Source organism: Erythrolamprus reginae, chromosome 4, assembly GCF_031021105.1.
Source record: "Erythrolamprus reginae isolate rEryReg1 chromosome 4, rEryReg1.hap1, whole genome shotgun sequence".
In the NCBI taxonomy this organism is placed as follows: Eukaryota; Metazoa; Chordata; class Lepidosauria; order Squamata; family Dipsadidae; genus Erythrolamprus; species Erythrolamprus reginae.
Genome location: NC_091953.1, coordinates 68,862,027 through 68,888,518, shown reverse-complemented (window position 1 = coordinate 68,888,518; position 26,492 = coordinate 68,862,027). Strand labels below are relative to the sequence as shown.

General features: G+C 43.1%; 1 protein-coding gene across 9 annotated transcripts in view; it reads right to left on the bottom strand.

The window, feature by feature from the left end:
- The window catches only part of BCOR (BCL6 corepressor), a 134,019-nt gene that overhangs the window by 95,112 nt on the left and 12,415 nt on the right, over positions 1–26,492 (bottom strand). For 7 of the 9 annotated variants that reach the window (XM_070750540.1, XM_070750548.1, XM_070750550.1 and 4 more), the window contains exon 1: positions 23,141–23,637. The exons of 1 other annotated variant lie outside the window; for it this stretch is intronic. The gene's annotated coding sequence lies outside the window, so the exon portion shown is untranslated. Of the gene's footprint in view, positions 1–23,140; positions 23,638–24,738; positions 24,822–26,492 lie in introns of those variants that run through there. One more of the 9 variants, XM_070750544.1, reaches the window with a different exon arrangement.

Genomic DNA, 26,492 nt, shown 5'->3' with positions numbered 1-26,492 from the left:
TTGATGTACCTAGTTCAACAATAGTAAAATAACAACAACAACAACAACAACAACAACAACAGAATTGGAAGGGACCTTGGAGGTCTTCTAGTCCAACAGCCTGCTTAGGCAAGAAACCCTATACTACTTCAGACAAATGTTATCCGACATCTGCTTTAAAACTTTCAGTATTGGGGCATTCACAACTTCTGGAGGCAAGCTGTTGCACTGATCAAACTTTCTGACTGTCAGGAAATTTCTCCTTAGTTCTAAGTTACTTCTCTCCTTTTTAGTTTCCACCCATTGCTTCTTGTTCTACCCTTAGGTGCTTTGGAGAATAGATTGATTCCTTCTTCTTTGTGGTAACCATAAGATCTACTGTAAGTCTCCTACTTGACCACCATTTAAGTATGAACTAGGCTCAGTGTGCTGCAGTGCCCCAAAAAAACCCCAATACAGTACAGTCTTTGATTGTATCAACAGAGGGACAGTATCAAGCTCAGAGAAATGATAGCAGTGTTCTATACCAGTGATTTTCAACCTTTTTTGAGCTGCGGCACATTTTTTACATATACAAAATCATGGGGCACATTGAGCAGGGGGGGGAATGGGGGGGATAAAAAAAGTTTGGACAAAAAAATTCTCTTTCTCTTCCTCCCTTTTGCTCTATTTCTCTCCCTCTTTCTCTCCCTTCCTTCCTCTCTCCATCCATCTTTCTTTCTCTCTCTCTCTCTCTCTCTTCCTTCCTTCCTCTCTTTTTTGCTCTTTCTCTCTCCCTCCTTCCCTCCCTCTCTTTCTCTCTCTCTCTTGCTTTCTTTCTTTCTCTCTTTCTCTCTCTTTCTTTCTTTCTCCTCTCTCTCTCTTGCTTTCTTTCATTCTCTCTTTCTCTCTCTTGCTCAGCTTCGCGGCACACCTGACCATGTCTCGCGGCACACTGGTTGAAAAACACTGTTCTATACTACACTTCTGGGGCCAAGCTTGGAATACTTTGCCCAGTTCTGGTTGCCACAATACAAAATGATGCTGAGTCCCTTGAAAGTGTAGAGAAGATCAATGAAGATGATAATAGGCCTGTAGACAAAAGCATACAATGATAGGCAAGGTAACTAAGTGCATTTAGGCTAAGTTTGGGAGTGAAAATAGCTGTCTTCCAGGACTTGAGGGGCAATCATAGAGATGAGGGGGTTGACTTATTCTCCAAAGCACCTGAAGGCAGAACAAGAAGCATGAGTAGAAACTTGTTAAAGAGAGATGCTATCTGAAACTAAGAATAAATTTTCTGAAGGTGAATGCAATTAATGAATGGGACAGATTACCTCCCAGAATTGTGGATGCTCCATTGTTGGAGATTTTCAAGAAAAGATTGGACAATCATTTTTCTGGGGTGGTATAAGGACTCCTTCCTTGGACAGGAGGTTAGACCTCTAGGTCTATGATTCTTATGATTTCTCAGACATTATAGTAACAGAAGACATAATAAGATTTCTTATATCCATGCAGGATAGCTGTGGTGGCTTGGATCAAATCAGGAGCATTCCATCTCACAAGGATGATTTAAGTAGGATTTACTTTAACTGTAAAATTTATTCCCACTCCTCCTTTTGGGGCATGGAAAAATAAAATTCATTTGCCACACATGGGAAGCAAGGAAGGGAGCACTAGATAGATGCCTTTGGACACAAATATCAATTCTGCTAAGCCTGCCTTTTGTATGCTCCATGCAACATTTGCAAATTTAGTTAAAGTGGTCCTTTCACTAGGCCGGCATGTGGCTCTTTGGGCCCTCTGCTATGACTCCCTGTCAGGTGATCCCATCACTGACTGGCCCCACCCCTCGCCCTTACCTCCCAGTAACATCTTGCCTAGCCTAAGAAAGTAAGGGCAACTATGGGGGATGGAGAAGCAACTAGGGCTGATTCTTCTCATTCTTACTGGAGTTTCTTCCAGCCATGACTGATGCCGGCATCACTATTGCAGCCTCACTATTGCGTGGGCTGGCATAATGGGAATGGGATCAGGGAGGAAGGGATGACAGAAAGAGGGATGGGTCTACAGGGCCCAGCTGCAGCTTTCAAACATGCATGAGGAACTTTTGCCGCCCAGAGGACGCTTTTTAATTAAAGTTGCGAGTGTGTGTCTCTGTCGCTCTTCTCTCTTGAAAACCAGGTGAAATTCTCCTTGGGGCTCTTTGTTACTCCTTTTCTTTCTTCTTGGGAACTTTTTAGAAATCTGGGCTGGCTGAGAAACAAACGTAGGCCACAGTGGAGGCTTCCCTTTGGTTGACCCTCCTCCCCACCTCCTCCTCTCCCGATCCCCTGGCTGGCTGTGGTGAGGCCGGGAGGGTGTGTGTGCACAAGAGGGTGTGTGTCCTCAAGCAAGTGCCCGCCCACCCTGTGTGCGCCTTTTCTGCACTTTTGCTGAGCCCAGCCGCTCACTTGAGGAACATCCTACTGGTATGCATCCTCCCAGCCTTGTCACAGTCGGCAAGGGGGTTGTGAGAGGGTAAAGAAGGGGTGGGTTGTGAGAGGGTAAAGAAGGGGCAGAGGAGGGTCGATGGAGCCTTAGCGTAGGAGTGAACTGGCCCTGTAAATGCCTTCCTGCAACATTTGTGCTCAAGGCAACCTTTGCCTCTTGCTGCTTCAAGCTGGAGTTCATGCCCGCCGCACTCGGCTGAAGAGATGCTGTGGGGGGAGGGGACATGGCAAGGCAATGTCCGGAGCCTTAGTGCAGGAGTGAAGCAGCCCTATATTTGCCTTCGGGCCACATTTGGCTCAAGGCAGCTGTTGCCTTCCACCAATTTGAGCTTGGAGCTGTAAGCCACATCCTGTTGCTAGGGACGAATGGGACAGGATCACATTGTGGCTCCATTTTATAATGGGCTCCAGGAGGAGGGGGACGCTATCTCCCCTTTTATGAAACACAGTAAAGTTCAATGCTGCGCAAGGCACTGTGAGAGTGCTTCATGGCCTGCTTGAGGCTTCATATCAGAATCATAGGGGATGACAGGGGGTGAGAGACATAAAAAGAGAGAGCTACAGAGAGGAGGGGAGGGACAAACAAGAGAGAGTTACATAGAGTGACAGAGACAGAAGGAGATACAGAGAGAGGAGGGAGAGACAGAGGGAGGAAAGATGGAAGAGAGATACAGAGTGGGGAGATAGGGGAAAGGAGGAGACATACACACACAGAGAGATAGAGGGGGAGAGAGGTGGGGAGAGAGAGACAGATGGGGGGTGAGAGACAAAGATACACTGAGATACAGAATGAGAGGGAGTAGGAAAAGAGAGAGAGGGGTCAATGGGGTTTTGTGGCTCTTTTTAACAACCAGTTGTCTGCCCTAATGACTGGTTGGGTAGACATGGCTAGGGGGTCATGTGACTGGGTGGGAGTTGGCCATTCCCATCAAGGTTTTGTGGCCCCCATTGTTTTCTGTGGGAAATGGGTCCAAATGGCTCTTTGGCATTGTTTAAGGTTGGCATTTTTTAAACCTGCCTTTAGGTTGACTGTAATACAACTGGACTAGAAGGGAGGCCAGGTGGTAGAACAATGAAGCCAAGACTCAAAATTTAATTTGTCACCCCAAATCCACATTATGTGACTTCAGTGTGCAAATTTAGTTATCTATACAAAAAGACTTAATTTTTGTACTTTTGCATTGGCAGGTCCAGTTCCAGAACTGCTAATACCTAAACTGTAAGTAGCCCTTTTATTACACTGGTATTTTGTTTATATTCATGTGTTCTTTAAAAAGCCTATTAAAAGGAAAGGTTAAAAGGAAAGGTACACATGGAAACAAAAAAAATTGAAAGTAAATCTTATATATGAATAAGATTGTACTGAGTTATGTAAAATGATTGCTAAGTTAAATACTACTGTGTAATATAGGATTACCATCAAATAATATCTTAGGAACAAATAGTTTGGTTCTGTTCACTCTTCCTCAACCTAGTGCCCCTTCAAACTAAAGTATACTCCAACTGCCATTATCCTGTTGCTGACTATGAGAATGGATGCCCTATATACCAGGTTGAATAAGACTATTCTAGTTATTTCCATATAACTGGTATAGCAGAAAGGACAGAATATTGCTATATTTATCTAGAAGTTAAGATTTATATTTGAGTAGCTATGCACAGGCTATTTATGTGTCCACAATGTCACATTTATCAATACCTGTAAAAACCTAGAGGACATTCAAAGCAAGCAAAAATTCTGCTAAATATCCTATTGTCAGCAATATCTCATTTCCCAAGGGACCAAACTTATGTGTTTAAGAGAACTTACTTCCAGGTAAATAACACACCAAAAAAAAATAACATGGCTACCACTTGAAACAGTAGCATTAGATGACTTGAGGCAAGCAGCTCTAATAATCCAATTAACAAGAAAGATAAAATATTTTGTAATTTCCACCTGTAGACTTTCTAACTAACAGGCTGCATTTATCTCAAAATTTTAGCCAAATTCTCCAGTAAAAGAGTCCAGATATTCATGCAGTTGAGCCTCCTGTTGTCAGTCATAACCATTGTTTCAACCAAGCTGGCAAATACCTCTACCAGAGAAGTTCTGTCTACATGAGTACTAAAAAAACCAAAAAAACCCCACCTCTTGCTAACTAAGTTAGCAAAGGCCACAACACATTCTTTTAAGATGGAATAGCAATTCATGCTTTGCAAATCTCTTATCTTTCTGCACAAAGGATTTAAGGAAGAGAAAGAGAGAGGGGGGAAGGAAGGAGAGACAGAGAGAGAGAGACAGACAGAACACACTTGTATTTTTGGTCTGTTGTCCCCCTGGGAACCAAGAACCAAGTGTAGCTTCAATCAAATGCTGATTTTTCCCTTCTGGAGCTCAGTAGGAAATCTGAGCTCACAAAGTTTATACCTGCCTCCATCAGTCTCTTTCCCAACATTGTTATCAACAATATGTATATAAAAAGGTATAATATTGCCTGATTAGAAAAGAACCAAATCTGCTTGGGGATATATTCTTGGTAAAAAAACAACAACAACCACTTTGAAATAGCTATACCAGGCACAGTTTCTCAAGGTTCTTGCTTCTCAGAATGACTAAAGCAGTATTCAAAGAAGACACAACTATTTCATAATTTGTTCATTTGCAAAGAAGCTGTCTCTTAAGAGTAAATGCTATGCTTCCTTGATAAGAAGCCTCTTTGAGCTCAGTACTTTTCAATGTGTTAGAATCAGATACTCCTAAATTGGGGACACTCAATATTTTATAGCATCTGGAATCAGAAATGCATAGGATCTATAAGAAATACGTACAATTTGATTCACTCAGATCAATTCCCCATCATTAGAGTAACTGAATGAATTGGTCATCTGCTTTTTCCCCACAATACAAGTGGCACAGACACAAACATGATTCAATTCTGTATTGAGCCCAAAGCAAAGCTAGCAAGATTGTCCAAGTATCATCTTACTCCAAAGCAATGTTTTGTTCCTTCAAGAGCATGTCTGCTGTGTCTCTAGAAATGATTAGGAAGGAGCTGGCAGGTAGAGATGCAGGTTCTTAGATAAGGCCAAGCAGAACCCACAGCCATACAATGCATTGGGCCAAGAAGCAACCAGAAGAAAACAAGATTGAGATCATAGGAACCGGGACTGAAAGTGGGAATGGAGACATTCACTTCTTGCTCTGAGGATTTCTAAACTTGAAGGGATGCCTATAGCCAGACTTATAATTCCTCTGTTTTTTGTTTTGCTGTTTTAATGTGTTTCCAAATTTAACAATCCCTAGTTCAACAGAATTTTCGCCCTAGGCTCACTGAAAGTACTAAGGAAACTTGGATTTGAAAAAGAAAGCTTTGCCAGTTACTTAAGCACTGTTAAGCTCCTGCATTTGGTTTTTCATTGCAACTATATATTCTGCATTTCAGGGGAGCTTAATCACCCAATTGTGACTTTTAAATTAGCCATTTACTCTTAATGTTTCAAATTCTTATTTAAAAAAATATATTTCACTGCAAACGTGTGTGTGTGTGTGTGTGTGTGTGTGTGTGTGTGTGTGTGTGTGTGTGTATCAAATGTTTTTAGCTGAAATTTTAAAATTAAGGGAGACTAGGATGGTACCATTTCGGCCTTGTTCTGGCCTCATCAGCTAGCCACACCCTTCCTTACTGGGATTCCATCTGGCAGCTTCTGCCTTGTAAGGCAGAGAATTAACAGCTGAGCCATCATATATATATATATATACACACACACACACACACACACACAGTGTTCCCTCGATTTTCGCGGGTTCAAACTTTGCGAAAAGTCTATACCACGGTTTTTCAAAAATATTAATTAAAAAATACTTCGCGGATTTCCCCCCTATACCACGGTTTTTGCTGCCCGATGACATCATATGTCATCGCCAAACATTCGTCCGCCTTTAATAAATATGTTTTTAAATAAACTTTAATAAATAAACATGGTGAGTAATAATCTAAATGGTTGCTAAGGGAATGGGAAATCGCAATTTAGGGGTTTAAAGTGTTAAGGGAAGGCTTGTGATACTGTTCATAGCCAAAAATAGTGTATTTACTTCCGCATCTCTACTTCGCGGAAATTCGACTTTCGCGGGCGGTCTCGGAACACATCCCCCGCGAAAAGTGAGGGAACACTGTATGTATGTATGTATGTATGTATGTATGTATGTATGTATGTATGTATGTATGTATGTGTGTGTGTGTGTGTGTATATATATATATATATATATATATATATATATATATATATATATATATATATATTAAAAAGCCTATCTTCCTCTTTCTCTACCAAATACATTTCATTACATTTATTTTTTCTATTTTCCCTTCCACTTTTTAAATATAAGATTATTCAGCCTGAAAGTAAATCCTGAGTTTATAGAGGCATATTTTCAAGTATGGACAAAGAAAATTGTAGACAAGCTTCTAATGGAATTTTTTTTTAAAATCTAGAATAAATTGTACTTAGTTTGATCTACAAGGTTACCAACTCATTTTTACATTGGCACAAGGCACTTGTGGTGAACTAAATTTAAATTGATTTTCTGGCCATACTGAGCTAACATATGTCTGCCACGCTGATACACAGCACATTACCCTACAGCAGGGGTCCCCAAACTTTTTACACAGGAGGCCAGTTCACTGTCTCTTGGACTGTTGGAGGGCTGGACTATTAAAAAAACTATGAACAAATCCCTATGCACACTGCACATACCTTATTTTAAAGTAAAAAACAAAATGGGAAAGTACTATTTAGAGGGGGGGAAGAAGTCTGAAATTCGTATTTGTTTATCTTTTGTTTTTAATTTTCTTTTGTTAACATCTGATTGGCTATACAAGGTTTTCTTGGTTTATAGAAAAATGTATAAAGAAAGAAGGTTAATAAGTTAGAAATATAATTGGTATACTTTTTGAAGGAACATTGAGGGAATTTAATTAAAAGAAAAGTGTGTACCTGGATGACAACATTAGGGGAAAAAACTTTTGCAACTTTTTTGATGATTGATATTAGTTACTAACAAAATACTGCATTTTATTCATAGAAAATTAGATGTTACACTGTATTGTTTGAATGTATGTTGAGAGAAAAATTTTAAAAAATTTACACACACACACCAAAAGTCCTTCCTTCCTCCATCCCTCCATTCATTTCATTCTTCCTTCCTTCCTTCCTTCCTTGTTCCCTCCATTTCTTCTTCCTTCCTTCCTTCTCCCTATATTTCTCCTTCCTTCCCTCCCTCCTTCCTCTCCTTTTCTCTCTCTCTTGCTTTCTTTCTCTCTTGCTCTCTCTCTCTCACTCTCTCTTTTGCTATCTCTCCCCCTCCCTCCCTCTCTTTCTCTCTCCCTCTCTTTCTCCCCCTTCCTTCCTTCCCTCCCTCCTTCCTTTTTCTCCACTTCTCTTTCCCTCCCTCTTTTTCCCTTCTCTTTCCCTTTTCTTTCTTTCTCTCTACTTCTCTCTCTCTCTTTTCCCTCTTTCACCCTCCCTCTTCTCTCCCTATGCAGGACTCCCCCGACAAACCTCCACCCTCCAACCCAGGACTCCCATTCAATCCCCATTCAGAAAACGGGAGCCCACAACTCAAAGAGGAGGAGGCAACAGGTGTGTGCATGTATGTGTGTGTGTTGTGCCGGGCTCGGCTTTCAGCAGGCCTTCCTTTACCTCAGGTGAAAGAATTCCAAACATCTAAGGAAATCTCAGTTTATTAAACAGCAGGGAAAGAAAGATGAAATTGTATTTAAAAAAATAATTTGTCCTAATCTGTAATATAAAACTAACAATTCAAATCAAAATGCATTTAAGGCAAGCAAAAACAGTTACTCAGAAGCAAATGTCTAAAAATGTAAAAGTAATCCAGCATATATTAGTGCACTAGGTGCATTACATACAGTGGGGGGGGGGGGTATTTAGTCAGACACCAATTGTGCAAGTTCTCCCAGTTAAAAAGATGAGAGGGGCCTGTAATTGACATCATAGGTAGACCTCAACCATGAGAGACAACATGAGAAAACACATCCAGAAAATCACATTGTCTGATTTTTAACGAATTTCTTTGCAAATTATGGTGGAAAATAAGTATTTGGTCACCTACAAACAAGCCAGATTTCTGGCTCTCACAGACCTGTAACTTCTTCTTTAAGAGGTTCCTCTGTCCTCCACTCATTACCTGTAATAATGTCACCTGTTTGAACTTGTTATCAGTATAAAAGACACCAGAACCTCAAACCATCACGCTCCAAATTCCACTATGGTGAAGACCAAAGATCTGTCTAAGGACACCAGAAACAAAATTGTAGCCCTGCACCAGGCTGGGAAGACTGAATCTGCAATAGGCAAGCAGCTTGGTGTGAAGAAATCAACTCTAGGAGCAATAATTAGAAAATGGAAGACATAGAAGACCACTGATAATCTCCCTTGATCTGGGACTACATGCAAGATCTCATCCCATGGGGTCAAAATGATCACAAGAACGGTGAACAAAAATCCCAGACCCACAAGAGGGAACCTAGCGAATGACCTGCAGAGAGCTGAGACCAACGTAACAAAGGCTACCATCAGTAACACACTATGCCGCCAGGGACTCAAGATTCTGCAGTGCCAGAGATGTCCCCCTGCTTAAGCCAGTACATGTCCGGGCCCATGTGAAGTTTTCTAGAGAGCATTTGGATGATCCAGAAGAGTATTGGGAGAATGTCATATGGTCAGATGAAACCAAAGTAGAACTGTTTGGTAGAAACATAACTTGTCGTGTTTGGAGGAGGAAGAATGCTAGGTTGCATTGTGAAGCATGGGGATGGCAACATCATGTTTTGGGGCAGTTTCTCTGCAAAGGGACCAGAACAACTGATCCACGTACATGAAAGAATAAATGTATTGTGAGATTTTGAGTGCAAACCACCTTCCATCAGCAAGGGCACTGAAGATAAAACATGGCTGGATATTTCAGCATGACAATGATCCCAAATACACCGCCAGGACAAGAAGGAGTGGCTTTGTAAGAAGTAATTTTTAAGGTCCCGGAGTGGCCTAGACAGTCTCCAGATCTCAACCTTATAAAAAACTTTTGGAGGGAGTTGAAAGTCTGTGCTGTCCAGCGACAGACCCAAAACATCACTGCTCTTGAGGAGATCTGCATGGAGGAATGGGCCAACATACCAGCAACAGTGTGTGCCAACCTTGTGAGAACTTATAGAAAATATTTGACCTCTGTCATTGCCAACAAAGAATATATAACTAAGTATTGAGATGAACTTTTGTTATTGACCAAATACTTATTTCCCCCCATAATTTGGAAATAAATTAGTTAAAAATCAGAGAATGTGATTTTCTGGATGTATTTTCTAATGTTGTCTCTCATGGTTGAGGTCTACCTATGATGTCAATTACAGGCCTCTCTCATCTTTTTAAGTGGGAGAACTTGCACAATTGATATCTGACTAAATACTTTACCCCCCCACTATATGTTGGATATTAGGGGATTGGGAGTGCAATTCAATGTATTTTTACTGGGAAGTCTTCCTGGGGTAAATGAGGTGTCTTCAGTTCACTGACTTAGAATAGCAAAAATGCAAAAGAAAAAACTATGATAAATCTTATAGAGCAGTGTTTTTCAACCAGTGTGCCGTGGCACACTAGTGTGCCGTGAGACATGGTCAGGTGTGCCATAGGGAAATTAAACATGGTTCCCCAAACTACGGCCCGCGTGCCGGATATGGCCATCCAAACATAAACATTCCCCTCACAATCCCTCCAGCTATCAGCAACAGGAAGAGTGGAGGCACAGGGAACGCTCACTGACCAATCACCTTCTAGGATTCACCCCGACCACTAGCAATGAACCAATAGCAGGCCGCTTCTCATCCACACCCAGGAAGGTCTCCTCTCGGGCTGTCGCGCACTTGTCATTGTGTGGCTGCGGTGAGTAGTTGAAGCTGCTACTCCTCCCCATGGTCCCAATTTCTAAGTGAGTATAAATACACTTAGAAACTATATTATTAACTATATGTATAATATGTACTGTGTTAGAGTGTCATTTTGTGTAATTTTGGTTGGTGGTGTGCCCCAGGATTTTGTAAATGTAAAAAATGTGCCGCGGCTCAAAAAAGGTTGAAAATCATTGTTATAGAGTATATGATCGAATCTACGCATTGCACTCAATCATGGTTTGCTTATCTCTGATATGTTTAATAAAGAATTAACATGCTATTGTATTGGCTTATCATTTGTAAAACCAAATGGGCTCATAAAAAAATGACAAGCCAAAATTGAACTGCATTGTAGCTTAGCATATTATGTGAAGGTAGCCTAAATAAGTTCAACTTGGAAAATATTTAATAAATATCCATCTCTGATTTTGGATGGAAGAGGAAGAAGTAAATTTTGGTTTTATTTTTTTGTTAATTTTTAATGTTACTACTTGTGTCATTTTTATAGCTGTACAATTTCATGTTTATACTTACATTAAAATGGACTGTCCTTGATGATGTGTTCTCAAAAGAGTTTAAAATGAAATGCTTGAGCTGCTTTAGCAAGTTCATCCAATTTCACAAGCTCTTATGAGGATCTAGGTGTATTTCTTACCAAAAGGTGGAAAGAGATTTCTAATCTAATCCCATTCTAAGGGATTGTGCAATCCAAAGAATATAACTTTGCTATTAACTTTATAAAGGACATTGTTACAATAATTACAAAGATACAATTCTTTGGATTGACCCTGATCCCTTGAAATTGTATTAAATTAGAAATCTCTTTCAAATTTTTGGTAAGAAGCTTATACCAACTTAGGACAATCAGACAAGACTCGCTGAAGAAAATGTACTGCTGGTGACAGGCTGGCATGATTTTTGCAATGAGAAGTTCTATCCTGTCAAGCATTTCTTTGAACATTTATTAAGTTAATAGAAATAAACGGGTATAAAGATTATATGCTATTTGATGAACTAACACACCAATGACCCTTAAAATAAATTTAACAAATCCTCAGATAAAAATATAAATATTTTGTAGGATTAATAGTTGGTGAAATCTTATCTGAGATTAAACATTCTTAGATGAAAGTGGTAAGAGATGGAGCTTATTTTAAAATATTCATACTTTATATGAAGCCTAGGATAAATAATGCTGTAACCATCACCTATTCTAATAATCATGAGGAACCTGTCCCATGGACATCAATAGGTAACAAAATGGCAAACAAAATTCAATACAAATCAATAAATTTACAAGTAAATGCTAAACACTTAGAATAAAAATCATAATTGAATATAATGAAATCAATCTGACAATCAAGAAGGAAAGAGATATTAGGATCATAGCAGACAATTCAGTAATAAAGCAAAGTCATACAGTGTCCAAAATCACTTTGATTTCATGCATACAATTCATGATTTCGCTTTATTTGGAAAATGATATACTGGTATGATCACTTCAGTATACTGTAAGTACTATTTAAAATGGCTAACACATTGTATACATGTGGAACAATATCATTCTATGGAGCTTCACTCCTGATGTACCAGTTGATCCACTTTCCTACCATTCACATGTACAGCATCATTCTCATGAGAATCCTCCATTAATACAGTTGTATTTGCAGAAGTCTCAATTGCCTAGGATTTTAATTGTGTGAAAACCATTACTCTGAAATGTGTAAAGTTTTTTTGCCATATTTCATAAGACATGTAGTTAATGTGTGGAAGCAACTTGTTTAAATTGCTTTTTAAAAGATTCTACTAAACACCAGATGCTTGAGAAACTGGAAGCACTAAAAATCTCTTTCTAGATTTTTTTCAGGGCAACAATCTGTTGATTTCCAGAAAAAAGAGTATTGTATGAAATTTAAGTCCTGAGTCTGCACATTGGGAATTAAACTATAATCTTGACACAAGTAGTGTATATAATATCTTGTCTTTGTATTGTTGTAGAATGTTCAAATTCTAATTGTCTCCAGATTAGAATTCTTGCAATGTGAAGAAAAACACTACAGATAGTCTTCAACTTACAACAATTCATTTAGTGACAGTTCGAAAGCACTGAAAAAAGCAACATGACAATTTTTCACACTTGCAACCATTGCAGCATCTTCATGATGACATAATCAAAATTCAGATGCTAGGCAACTGACTCTTATTTATGACTGCTACAGTGGCCTGGGACCATGTCACCTTATGTGACATTCTGACAAGCAAAGTCAATGGGGAAACCAGATCCACTTTACAACCATGTTACTAATTTAACAACTGCAGTAATTCAGTTAACAATTGTGGCAAGAAAGGTCATAAAATGAGACCAAACCACTTAACAACTGTCTCATCTAGCAAAATAAATTCTGGGCTAAATTATTGTCGCAAGTCAAGGACTACTTGTAGTTCCATAAATCTAGGTCATGTACTTTCAATAACTTCAGTGTTACCTATTCAGATTATTATAGTGATCATGTTTTTAAAAACACATTTCAAGCTGATTTTCCTAAGTGTCTCCTAGAATTTTAATTGAACTTACCTAAGGAAGAAAACATTAGGTTGCAGGTACAGCTTATTTCCAGAAAAGCATGTTTCTCTCTAGACTCTATCTTATTACAGGAGGTGCTTGACTTACAGATGTAAATGAGTATGTCTATTATGGTTCTAAATAATGGTGGTTATTAAGGGAGGCACCCATGTGATTGCTTTGCTTAATGATCACAAAATATGCTTTCCCTATTGTGGTTGTTAAGAGACAATGCAGGTGGTTAAGCAGAGCACAGAGTGCCTCTGGGTGAGGAAGGCCTTGGGAGCCCTTGGGCAGGCCAATGTGAGCTGGGAAAGTGCTGCAGACAGGCCTGGGACTCCACTTTCCACCCCACTGAGTCTTATTGAGGCCTTGTATCTGCTTACCACCCCACTGGGTCTTACTCCCCCATCTCCACCTCCTGTCATAGCTTGGTCACTTGTCTTTTTTATATATCTCCTTTGGAAAGCAGCCAATCTGCCACATGGCTTTCTACACAGAGGTCAAACGGCTCTGTCCCAGAAGTGAACCCCAGTTTGAGAGCAAAATTGTGGCTATTTTGAATGACATCCTGGCCAACTTCCAAGATGTGCTACATAGCCTCCATACTGCATAGAGAGACTGAAGAATAAATCAGCCAGCTCTCCTTCCCAGGTTCAATATCCATGAAGAAAGGCCATGTGACAGAAAATCTAAGGAAATGATAAGTGATCAAGCCATGATGAGTGATAGGGAGGATGGTATGGAACCCAGCAGGGTGGAAAGCAGACCCAGCAGAACAGGATTGGGGATGGGAGGTAGGGGACACTACTGTGTCCATGCGGTCTCTGTATCGTAAGAGTGGGCATATTGCCAAAAGTTCAGATTTTGTTTTGTGATTATGGAGGTGCTGCAGCAGGAGTAACTTTGGACAAGGGTCATAAGTCATTTTCCTCAACACCATTTTAATTACCAATGGTCATTGATGAACTGTCCTAAGTCAAGAACTACCTGTATACAATATATTTAATGAAACGGTGTAGTCTAATGCAGCAGTCCCCAACCTATCCAGCTTGGCAGCCTGGAGGAGAGGGAGACAGGATGGTTTTGTGTGAGTAGCAGGCACATATGCATATCTCCATATGCACAAACAGTAGTGCACAGACACACTGTTCACACAAATGGAGCTGTGTGCATGAGTATGAGTGCCTGTCGCTTGTGCAAGTGGAGCTATGCTTATAGACATATGCTAATCTATCAGTTGTGCGGTCCAGTTCTGAACAGTGGGCAAGCAGTCCCCAGGGTTGGGGACACTTTATCTAATGAAAAAAAACAACTTTTCTCATTTTCAAGAATTTCTACAAACTAAATCTAAAACTCAGCTATTCAATTCTCTGTGAGAAATTTGATTTTATTCATAATCACAGAAACTGTGTCCTAATTAAAATCTGTTGGTTTTTTCAAAAAATAAATGTACTGTATTTTTCAGACTATAAGACACACCGATGTATAAGACGCACCAAGATTTCAAAGAGGTAAGTAAGAAGAAAAGTGTTTGTCCTCCCTGGCCTTCAAGAGCACTCTGTGTGAGCCATTTTTCACAAAAATTGGGGTGTTTTTCCCTTCCCCCAACCCCCAGGAGTACTCAGCAAGCCTCCCAAACCCTCTGTGTAGCCCACATTTTGCAAAAATGTACCTGTTTTTCACCTGACTACCACTACCCAATTGGCCTTTCGCAAAGCAGTGAAGACCTGGCTCTTCCAGAAGGCCTGGAGTCATTGATCTCAAGATTATATCCTTATAAGATCCAATCAGAAATGAATGGTGTATATGTTTCTTAATTGTTTTTAATAGATGTTTTGATGGTTTCGATATTTACAATGTTTTCATCTTTATTGTGAGCCGGCCAGAATCCTCTGAGAGTTGGACGGCATACAAGTTAGTTAGTTAGTTAGTTAGTTAGTTAGTTAGTTAGTTAGTTAGTTAGTTAGTTAGTTAGTTAGTTAGTTAAAATCAAGGTGTCAAGGAAATCAAGGAAAAATCAACATATTGTACTTGAATAGAAGCTTCTAACTTTATTTCCAAGAAATGTGTTTTAAGATCTGGTACTGCATGTAAAATGTTAGCCTTTCTTCGATGGGGAAGAGATTCTGTACCATCCTGGAAAACATTTACTCAAAAGCAGTCATTTTGTATTCACTCATGTTTGTTCAAACAGTTCTGCATAGGATGATAGCTGGACAATTAGACACAAAGGGTGCAATCCTGTGCACAGTTTGTTTGGAGGAAATGTCAATCTAGAATAGGAGCTAATTTTCATAATATGTTTCAACAGAAACATTTCTTGCAAGAGATTACTTTGCATGACTTTTAAACAGGTTAGGAGAAAATGAGTTTCTTTCTGTAAATTTTTTGACCACTCTTAAATTAGATAAATTCAAAATGTGCAGAAGGTTTTCTTTTGAGGAAATATGGTATGGTGCAAAACCCATAACTCTCTCCAAATGGTCTTCTAACTTCACTCAACTCTCTGTACTGGTTTCCAGGGCTGCTGATGCTGCCAGAATCTGTGTTTTTCTTTTTTTAATTCCCTTATTAAATTAAAACCCAGCATTTGTCTTCTGGAAACCAGAGCGTCTTAGCATTTCCTTTGAATTAATACACAGTTACAAACACTGGACAGTGATTATGGAATCACCATAGATTTCTAATCTTTATAGGGCTGTGCCAGATAATGCTCAAGGCAATGGGGGAGCCACCCACCACCACTTCCAAGTTTTATAGTTCTGAAAACTAAAGATTAGCAGATTCAGTTAACAAGTCTTTTAACATTTGTATCTCAACATTAAATCTAGTTTAATGTAGCTTGCAGTATTTAATTTTAGCAGATTTCCCTCTTTTTGGCATGCAAATCAATATGGCAATTACCATCTAAAAGCTTATCAAGCCCCATGTCAATGTAAATTGATCATTGTCCATCTTCTACAAAATAATATCAGGAGCTTGTGGCCCACAGTAAAATTATGCTCAAATTTGTCTTGTATATCACAAAATTATATTTCATGCTATTGGAGGATCATCATATATGCAACCTTTTCCTATCACATTGCATCACATTGGATATAATGGACAAAAAGTGTATTTATTTTGGTATACTGTAAACATAAAGATTAAGAAATAAGATATTATCCTTGTACCCTGACATTCAGTACAGTACTTTATACATTTAAGGCAAAAAATCTTGTGTATAAGTTTCTCTGTGATTAGAATTTTATATATATATACAGTATATATATTTTAAAGAAAGAGGGTAAAAATGCTAATACATGAGGGGGAGGGAACTCCTTCAAGGGAAGGTTTTCAGAGTTGGCCTTTTTGCTTTCTGCTGGTAAGTTAGCTCATCCATTAAGACAGGCACTGTACATGCCAGAGGAACCCTTGTGAAACATTCATTAACTTCTGCCTAGAAAGATCACTTCCATAGCTTGCTCAAGGTTCAGGGCTAGGGCCTTGTTTGGTGGAAGGACAGGAGGATTAAATTAAGTCAGCACTGAGGAGATAGGAAATCCCCCCCATCTGCAAATGAGGACTCTGCTCCATACTCCAAAATAGAGGATCCTTGCATTTGACACACACACACACTGCAGCCATCCATTGAGACAGCAAGAGGATGTTAATCAGGCTCTCAGGAAAGAATTTACTTGATCTATTTAAATGGTTAGATTGCTGAAGGGGGTGAGTTGGGAAGAAAAATACCCATTCTTTTCCTTTCCCTATGCACATGAAGCACTGAAGATGAATGTGTGCATTGCTATTGTGTAGCCTGTCTGGAAAGGAAAGACAGAAGGTGAAGTGACTTACACCGGAGATACATAGTAGTTCCTGTAGGATTGCTGTGCATAAAAGTAATCCAGAAAATCACCACTAGCTAGCATCCAATATGAAGAAATTAATGACCAACTAGGCAAAACTATTTCCCTCCGATTGGTTGGCATACAAATCTAATTAAATAAATAAATACTTAACACAAATCAATTATTACAGAATTTTTAAAAATGTTCTTGAAATCAGCTTTTAACAAAGAGGGTCCTTTTTTGAGTGCATAATCCTAGCAGGTACACACAAACTGGATTTACATATTGGACTAAATTGGGGTATTTGTTCAGACAGAAGAAGTTACTTAGATAACCAGCTAAATGTATTGAACCAATAAGAGACATTTTAAACCAATCAGAAGACCAGTTGCCATGACTCAACTTCCAGACAACTCTGCGTGGATAACTGAGAATTTTCTTAATCATATTGGACTAAATCATGCCAGGCTTTCACAAATAAACACAATTGACTGGGATTCCATAATGTTAAGATACAACACCCAGTTAGATACTTGCAGCTTGCATAAGGGAATCCTCAGGAACAATCCACAAGTCATCTGGAAGTAAGCTTCATTAAACTCAGAGCCCCCACCCACCCCAAAAAAGCTGAATGAGTGTGTGTTAATGTCTTATAAATTTTGCCACTGTTGCAAGGTAAAGTAGGAACTTCATCAAAGGAAAATAAGTTTATGATGTTTCCTTCCTTTTATACCAGTTAATAAACTTGAGTACAACTTGAAAGCTTAGAAACCCTGGCCAGAACAGAAAGAATAAATGAACAGCCTAATGTTTGGTTAGATGACATAATGCACCACGTGTGTGTGGGGGGGATTGGGGAGTTCCTGTAGTTTTTTACTTCATACACACACCCTTTTACTTCAGCAATGAGGTGTGCACTTTAGAACTGATAAGCAATCTTACAAGACAAATTAATTTGTCACTTTCATACTCCATCCTCCCTCTAAACTTAGGCAGAGCATAACACTGGTCTAATTTGTCCTCATTGCAGACAACCTTCCTGAAGAATGCCCTTTTCCAAATTACTTGTGCTGGACTGTGTATTAGTTCTCTGTGATAATAATTCAACCAGAAATTCTGAAAGAGGAGGATCAACTATCTTGTTTTACATATATTTGTAGAATAATTCATTGTTCTGATTGATTTTAAGGACTGACACAAAAACATAGCAATTGATAGGTACTATCTCTCAAAAAGGTATTAGTATTCAAATGGCTTTTGTCCACATTTTCTGAAACAGATAATCCCTTCAAAAATTGTGAGTTCTAATTCTTCCATAGAGCCAGTCACACTCTGTCAGCCTAAGGGATGATGTTGTAAAGAAATAGGAAGAAATATTAAGTTTACCACTTTGAGTTATTTATAAAAATAAAAAATAAAGATGCAATTAAAAATCTTTTTAAAAACACTCCTGCGACTTAATGCTCAGAGTTTCTTTCAACCCTTCTGCTTTGGAATAGGAAGAGGGAATAGGGTCTAGGAAGCCTGCAGTAATGTCAACAGTGGGTTTTACATCAGAAGCAGAAAGGAGTGGGGGCAGGGAAGAACTATTTTAAGCACAAAACCATTGAATGCTGGTAGTTAACAAGAGTCTGCTTAAGCGCCCACATTTCTCTAGAGTAAAAGGCATGTCAAGCGCTATATAAATGCAAAGAACCATGATTGAAATAAAGGGAACCGGATCGAACAGCCCGAAGTAACAAGGAGCTAACAGAACACCAGACTCCTCCAGCTCCCTGAAGTCGATGCCGTTTAAAATGAGGCACCCGTAACTTTGAATTGCTGCCCCCCCCCCCCAAAAAATGCTAGTATTTTAGTCCCGCGCCTCAAAACTAGAATAATCTTCCTTGACGCCTCTGCAACGGCACCCACTAATTTCCGTAAGGGCACTTAACCTCGGCGAGTTTGGGCAAAGAAGACACAGGTCTGAGGTTCTATTGATTGATCGGATTCTTTCTCGTGCACTCGCCACTCCCGTCTTCCTCCTGGGTGTATATATTTAGCTAGCAGACACCCAGAGGATTTTGAAAAGACTCCCGAGTTCCCACCTCCCTGCAGCAAACACGTTCAAGAACTGCTTGCAGCAGGGGAGCAACTAAGGCTCTCATCTGTTCGGTTGATTACAGCCGTAAAACAGAAGACATGTAATTTCAGTTCTCGCTCCAAATCTTGGGCTTGATTTCCAGGGGCCCACTTTTTCGGGGGAGGGGGAAGAGGCGCTGTAAGCTTTATTTGTCCTCGTCCCTATTAGCTATGCAGCCAATCTATCATTTCCGGCGGTGCTTCTATCTAATTACCGATGTATTTAGATGCGACGTGCAAAGAACTGCCGAGCTGCCTGCTTGGCTCTGCGTGGATTCCTCATCGGGAACCTTTCCAGAGAGGGCTGGAGCTCCGGGAGTCTGAGCTCCAAACAAAGAGGGGGGAGGGAGCTGATCCGCGCTGCAGGACAAATCCAAAGCAAATCAGCTTTCCCGGGGGCTGAGAAAGGGTCTGCGACCCGAGGCAGGGCGGGGAGACAGTTCAACGGAGAGGATGAGCGTTTGTATTCCTCCGAGTGGCTTGGCGTTACCGTAATCTCCTCATCCCCCCCCTTTCCCGATCTCACAAAATAAAGCATGAATCGGGGTGCTCGCGAAATCAGAACTACTAATATTTACTCTCTGAGTCTCCAGGCAAGTCTAAAGCGCCTCAAGGCAGCGGTGGGTGAGTTTATTCCTGGGTTGGTCCGTTTGTATGAAACAACTATTTAAAAAGCCAGCCAACCCAGCAGCAGTGTGAAACAAAGTCAGCAGTCCTGACCGACGCGTTTCCCTACTTTCCAAACCCCACCCACCACCGCCGTTGAAGAAGGAAACTGGATTCTGCTCCGTAGTGTGTTTGCCGAGAGATCTTTGACCAGAGAGTTCCTCTCTGGCTGAGCTTTGTCCTTTTATGTCACAGAGAGAGGGGGGCGGGGGAGAGAGATTCTCTCCCTCTCCCCCTCTCTTCTTTCCTTCCCTCTCTCTCCCCCTCTCCATCCTGGGGAAAAGCGATCTGTCCTTCTCAAGTTCGAGCCTCCCTCCTCCACGTCTGGGTTGTCTAGTGCTCCTCGGTATTTGTCTGGCTCTGCACCACCAGGACATGGGGTTAAGCGGGCTCAGAAGTTTCTAAACAAGAGGAAACTTTTGGGAACAGGCGGCTTTGGCACTCGTCTTGAAAAGGAGGTGAGAAAATGATATTCACGAGGCATTTAGATAACAAGGATGAGCAACTTAGGGGTTACTATGATCTTCACATGACCATAGCCACTGACTAACCTGGTCTATTCCTTTAATGCACAAAAATTGAGTTAGGGCCCTGACCCGTGAAGGGGTAACAACACCCATTCTCAAGCACCGAATAACGTGCTGACCTTTTCCTCTGCGTCTCCCCCACAGCCGCTTATTCAGGCTCCGGTTCTTTCGCTGGGAAGGAGCCTGAACGGCTGTCTAGACCGATCTATCATAGGCGACCGAAACAATACCGGGGGAAAGCCTTTTTCCCTCTGGATTGTTCTACCTCACCTTCGAAAGAGGGAGGAGGATAAAGAAATTGTCTGCCCTACCAGCCCCAAAGGCCATTCAGAATGCTTAGAAAATGTCCACCTTCGTGCGAGACAAATGGGGTATTGCATGCTTTTTAAAAACAGTCGCCAGAGACTCGCCACTCTTTTCTGTTCCTATTTTGTAACCGAACGGGAAGAAGGTTGGGCTCATTCAAATATAATAAATTAAATGAGTGGGTTAAGAATAGATTAGAATCTAAGCCTCCCAGGAATCCCCAAATTTAACTGTGCCTCGAAGGGGCTTAGCCCACAGATCCAGTTTCTTGGAACCATCATCCATATTTCGAAACAAGGTAGCTTGCATGGTGTGAAGTAGATGGCAAATTCTGCCATGGGTAGGGAGCACACTGTGCCTTGCACTACTCTTTGTCAAGGATGCTTTGGAGAAACGAGCAACTACTAATTCTGAGAACTCTCCTGAGTTTAAGCCCAGCTCGAGGGAGAGTGGGGGAGGAAAAAGATTAACCCTCTTCTTTACAGCCATCTTAGAATCAAGTAACGGTTTTGTTCCCTTGTTCGCATGAAAACAAACCTATCACTGTCCACGGATACACCTACGCGACTTGTAAAAGTGGGTTTAAAAAGAGACCTGATAATAAGCACAATTGTCCTGGTTCTAGAGCAGTTCTACTGCTTTGGTATAAGGGAAATGGTTTGAAAACTGTTATCCCTACTTTGAGGGTCGCGGGACAAGCCTGTTGGTGCGATTACAGTATTTCCAAAACAAAATTGCTATAGACAGCGAGCGAACAAATAATGGTTAGAAATGGGGCTTAACAGCATGAAAATAGGCGCATGAGGGAAAGGACCCATTTGCCAAGGATAAAAGCCTTAATGCAGTTGGTTCTGACCTCAAGGCTCTGTCCCCAATGCCCCAGAGAGAGGCTGTAAGGGCGTTTGGCGCCTTCTTACGTAAGGGGAGTGGAGGTGAAATCCCACTTCTTATCTTGGTCGCCAGATAGACTTCGAGGGGCCCGCTCAGGGATCCCTTTGCCCTGGGCCTCCTTTACATGAAGCTTCAAGCAGGCAAAAGTTCAGAAAACCTTGACAGATCTGGATTCGGCAAAGGTCGTCCTTCCGCCAGCGTCCTTTTCAGAGAAAGGAAACACAAAGCCACAGGCTTCCTCGGAACAGACGGAAACCCCAGAAGGAGGATCGTTAGACGAATAATGCGGAAACAGGCTCCTGGGCGATCGCCATTAAAATAAAACGTATATTTTACTTAAAAAAACAACAACAGCCTACTGCGGTGGCAAGGCATTCCTCTCGACCCAGCCCTCTATCCGAAGCCGCCGACGTACCTCGCTCTTGTGAGTTTGAGATGCGGCCAGCATGCCAGCACGGAAGGAGAGCGGAGCGTCACACGCGAAAGATCGCCCCCGAAGCAGCTGGGCGAGACAAAAAGGAGCTACGTGCCTCAGACACGGGGCTCTGGCCTCCCTGGAGTCGACAGAAAAGCGGGCAGAGGGGTTGCCAACCATCTTGCTGGCCCCTTTCTCTGCCCCGGGGACTACCAGGCAACTTTTTAAGCTACCCGTGGCGATAAGAAAGATGTGACGGACCTACGAGATTCACAATTGTTATATTGGGCCCCACGCTCTTCACATCCATTCTTTGAATCGGAATGCTATCACTGGAATATCCCCTGCCCCCCTACACCCCCCCACCCGCCGCCAAATCGAGTCTCAGGTGGCCTCAAAAACCACGGGTGAAAAAAAACAGTCTCTGCCCCCATAGGCTTTTTCAAAGAGTCCCTAGGAAAACAAGCACGCCCACTGAGATACAGAAGTCATTTTCCTCGGCCACACTCTTCAGTTCCGAGCACTCATCTTTTTTAGTCCGCTGCTCAGCGAACCAAAGAGCATTTCCGAGCTGAGCTTCCTTGATGGAGCTCCGAGCATTTTCCCCCTCCGCGCTCTCTCCCCTTTCCCCCTGGGAGCCGAAAAGCGGCGGCCGCCAGAGGTGGGGCTTTTACGGGCCTTTCCAAATCAGAGAGATAAAAGAGAAGGAGACGCCGTAAGCTCTCCCTCCCTGCCCCCACTTTCCTGCTGGAGCAGACAGACCGCGAGCGGCAGCGTCTCTTTTCTCGTCTCTCCATCGCCACCCTCCACCTCCACCTCCACCCCCACTTCACAGCCCAACTGCTTCCAAACTGCTAGCCAGCCCGCACGAGGCAACAGTCCCCGGAGTACCCCACCCGCTCCTCTCAGCCAGGGGACCTCTAGGCCAGTGTTTCCCAACCTTGGCAACTTGAAGATATTTGGACTTCAACTCCCAGAATTCCCCAGCCAGCGGCTGGGGAATTCTGGGAGTTGAAGTCCAGATATCTTCAAGTTGCCAAGGTTGGGAAACACTGCTCTAGGCTGTGACCGCTGGATTTGCTAATCTCCCTGCCTTCTCTATTCTGTCGCCCTCCCGGGATTCCAAGTCCTTTCAAGTTGAAATGAATTCTGGCAACCATCCCAGCCCTAGAAAGGCAGGCTTCGAGCAAGGCGCGAGCTGTCTTTTTTTTTTTTCCCCTTCCCCTTTCTCATGCGCACCTTCACCCGCATCCCAGCCACACCTGGCGTGGAAGGGAAAGAACGCCTAGCCTCGATCTTCCTAAGTCTAAACGAAGAGACAGATTCTTCGGGCGAGTCCGGCTTGGGGTCCCTCAGGTGGCTGACCCGCCGCGGCGCTTCCGCGAAACGCGAGGAGCACCCAGTGCGAAGATCACTGACCTTAGCCTCCGCTCCAGAGACGCTGCCGGGGACACACGGAGTCCAGCGCTGCCGTCGCCCGTCCCTTTGCGAGCGAGCCGCGTCCGTTTTCTAGACGAGCGAGAAAAGTTTGACGACCTCGGAGGCGAGAGGCCGGAGTTGCCCCAGAGACTGACAAACTGGCCCCGGCTCAACTCGCCGGAGGCAGGTGGGGCCGGGTGGGCGGTGGGAGGCCGAATGCCAGCGTTTCCCTTGGCTGAGTTCAACAGCCCGCCGGGTTCCCTCCGGTTGTTCTCCGGCTCCGCTTTAGTAACGCCATGTTGCCGCCGTAGCTTCTCGGGACTGATCTCGGCGGCGCCTCCAGGCTCCTTTCCCCCTCCCTTCGGAGAGCCCGGGTCCTGGTGGCGACTGTGAGTGTGCGTGTGTGGGGCTGGGCTGGGCCGGGCTGACTCTGGGGATTTAATCCACCGGGAAAGCCGTTCTTCCTCACCTTGCCGCTGGGAGACCGGGCTCCGTCTGCCGTACGCTGCCACCCCTCCCCCCCGCGCGCGCGCACGGCCTCCTCCCCCTCCCCGCCCCCTTCCCTCTCTCCTCCCCCCGCGGGCTTAGCACTCAGGGAGCCGCCGCCAGCAGAAGCAATGCCGCCGCCGCCGAAGCTCTCCCCACTCGCTCCCTAGTGCCTCGCTTTTCTCCCCCCCCCTTTTTTTTTTTGTTCTAACGCTCTTCGTTTTCTCTTCTAAACTGATTTCTCCTCCACTTCTATCCCCCCACCCACCTCCGTTTCCTGGCTTTTCGTTCTTTCTCTCTTGGCTGATCCGCTCTCAGCCAGCCCCCCTTTTCCACATGCCCTGCCTGCTTCTTCGCCTGAGGGCGTCCGGAGGAGACTCCGCTCCCCCTTTGACCAAGAGAGGTTGAAAAGGAAAGTCTCCCGCCCCCTTCCAGGCTCCCTGCTCGGCTCGGCTCGCTACCCAGAAGGCCAGTGGAGAGCTGCAATTACCATAAAGCTCCTCTCCCTCCGCTTAGCCAAGCTGTCAAAGCTCCAGCAGCAGGCGCAGCCAGACACCAGCGATAGACCGCTGCGCTCGCCGCCCGGGCTGCCTTGCCTTTTCGCCCCAGTAGTGCGGCTGCTCCTTGCCTCCGGATCCGTCCCCCGCCTTCTCGCGGCCCCTTTCTGTGCCGCTCGTGGCTGTTCCTGGGCCTTCATGAGGGCGAGGGAAAAGTGTCCGTGCCACAGAAGTCCTCCTTGCTAAGGGAGCAGATGCCTCCTAGCCTCCTGGCGTTTCCCCTCCCCTCCAGGTGAGACCATTCTCTGGCCGCCACGTTTTTCCTTCTGCTCTCCTATCCCCGAGAGCCCCAGAAGGACCGTTTCTTTGTCTCCCCCTCCCCTTCCACGCGCTCCATTGTCACGCACAGTGTACCCCTTTCCCACATGCCCCCCTTGCACTTTCCATCTTCTCTGACCAAGGCGCTCCCCTCTCTCCGCGGAAAGGCCTCTCGGGGCCTCCTTTTTTTTTTTTCAAAAGAGTACGGCATGGGCTCTGCCTTCCTTCCAACCTATACTTAAGTCTCCCTCAAACGAACCGTTTCCCATTATCTCGCTTCTCCAGAAATATACAAACCGTCGTTCTCCTCGAGCGTCTCTCTCCTCCCGCGTTTTGTTAATCGGCTCTGCGCCCACAGCTCTTCATTTGGCTCGTCTTCCCTATTCGCTATTTTTGTCCCACCGTGGGATGCTCTGTCCTTCCGCCCCCGCCCCGTTGCCCCGAGCCTTTCTGTTGTAATGAGAAACATTCGTTTTTCAGCAGCTACTTTCCGGAATAACAAACGGCTTCCCTTCGTTTGATTTCTGAAAGGCAACGCTCGGTAGTAAGAGACTGTAGTCTCTGAAATTTCCAAACACGTTTCTATGTGTCGTGGAAATCGCGGGGAGCGCTTCGCACACCGGCTTCCCTCAGTACAATTGGGATCGCTGGGACGCCGGTCTTTTGGCTTATCGGCTGCGAGAGTGGCATTTTTGACTTAGTAGGTCAGCTGGTGAATGTCGGGTTTGCGACGCCCATCTTGACTGATACTCGCTTATTTGGTTCTTCCGCTCGCGACTCGTGGTTCTTTACTGCATTCAGCGGTGGCTGGAATTCACAAGACGCAATCTACAGGAAATAACTCTGTACCTCAAGAAGTGGGGGGTGCGCGCGCATTCCATGGCCATTTATCACAGGAGTAGGGTAGTACCGTTCCTCATTACAGAGATTTATCTATCGTGTCAACCAACCGGTGCTTGGCCGATACATTAGCAGTGAGGACAGGCTTCATTTCATTACAGGCTTTATATCGCGACGACTATAGCTGGATGATGAGATACATCTCTAGTGAAGAAAGGCACAAGTAGGGATTGCTTAGTATGTCAGCAGTCTATAGGTATATGCCTTGGAGCAAGCCTCACTGAGCATTATGGGTCTGGCTTTGTAAGAAACCTGAGCAGTTATTGGGCAGTCATCTCCAATTCTTACTTCCGATCCTTGTTCGAAAAACTTCCAACTGTATAAAAAAAAGAACTGTGGATCTAAACATGCTTTTCAGGAAGTCCGTTGGGACCTTCTAATTGGACAGGTCTTGTTACTGACCATGGAAAGTAGCAAGTTCGGAAAGGGACCATAAAGCAGCCCGGTGAAAATGAATGAAATTTTATTATCACCCACTAGAGTGGTAATTATATCCCACCCCCTTTTACCCCAGTCTTTAAAAGCGCGTATAAGATATTCATATGGGGGAGGGGGTAGAGAAAAAAAGATCCAATACACAGAACTCCAGAAAAACTATGATCTGCCTGTTTGTCACCAAGAAGTCCAGGAATCTGTGGGGGGGAAAGAAAGCACGTTTAAATTTGAATCCTAGCTACATTTTCCTAGTCTAATATGTGGCTTACTCGATATGCCAGAACACTTCTGAAGTTGTTTTCTATTTATGCAAATCTCTTATGTTTAAAGGAAAATAAATAGGAGTTCCTTTGAACAACTTTCTGTTCCGAAAGCATTTTATACAGTTCCCTTATATCGTAGAAAAGAAGGGGTGGGCCTACCTCCTTTTTCCCCTCACAAAAGAGGTGTGAAAAATACCTACGTTTGTAACCTGAAACCTTGGGTGTACACCCAAACTCTTCAGATTTCTAAACAGCTGATGGAAACAACAAAAAGACCTCGATTTCCAAAGCAGTCAGTAAATGCTCTTAAAGGGGAAGGGAACAAGTTTTACATTGAAGTGTCTCCCCCGCACTGGAAATGCTTTGGAAAGATTTTCCTCAGAAGTGACTGGAAGGAGAACTTAAATCCGTTTGTGGGGGGATTCAGTCTTGATTTCTGTTCATGAGTTTATA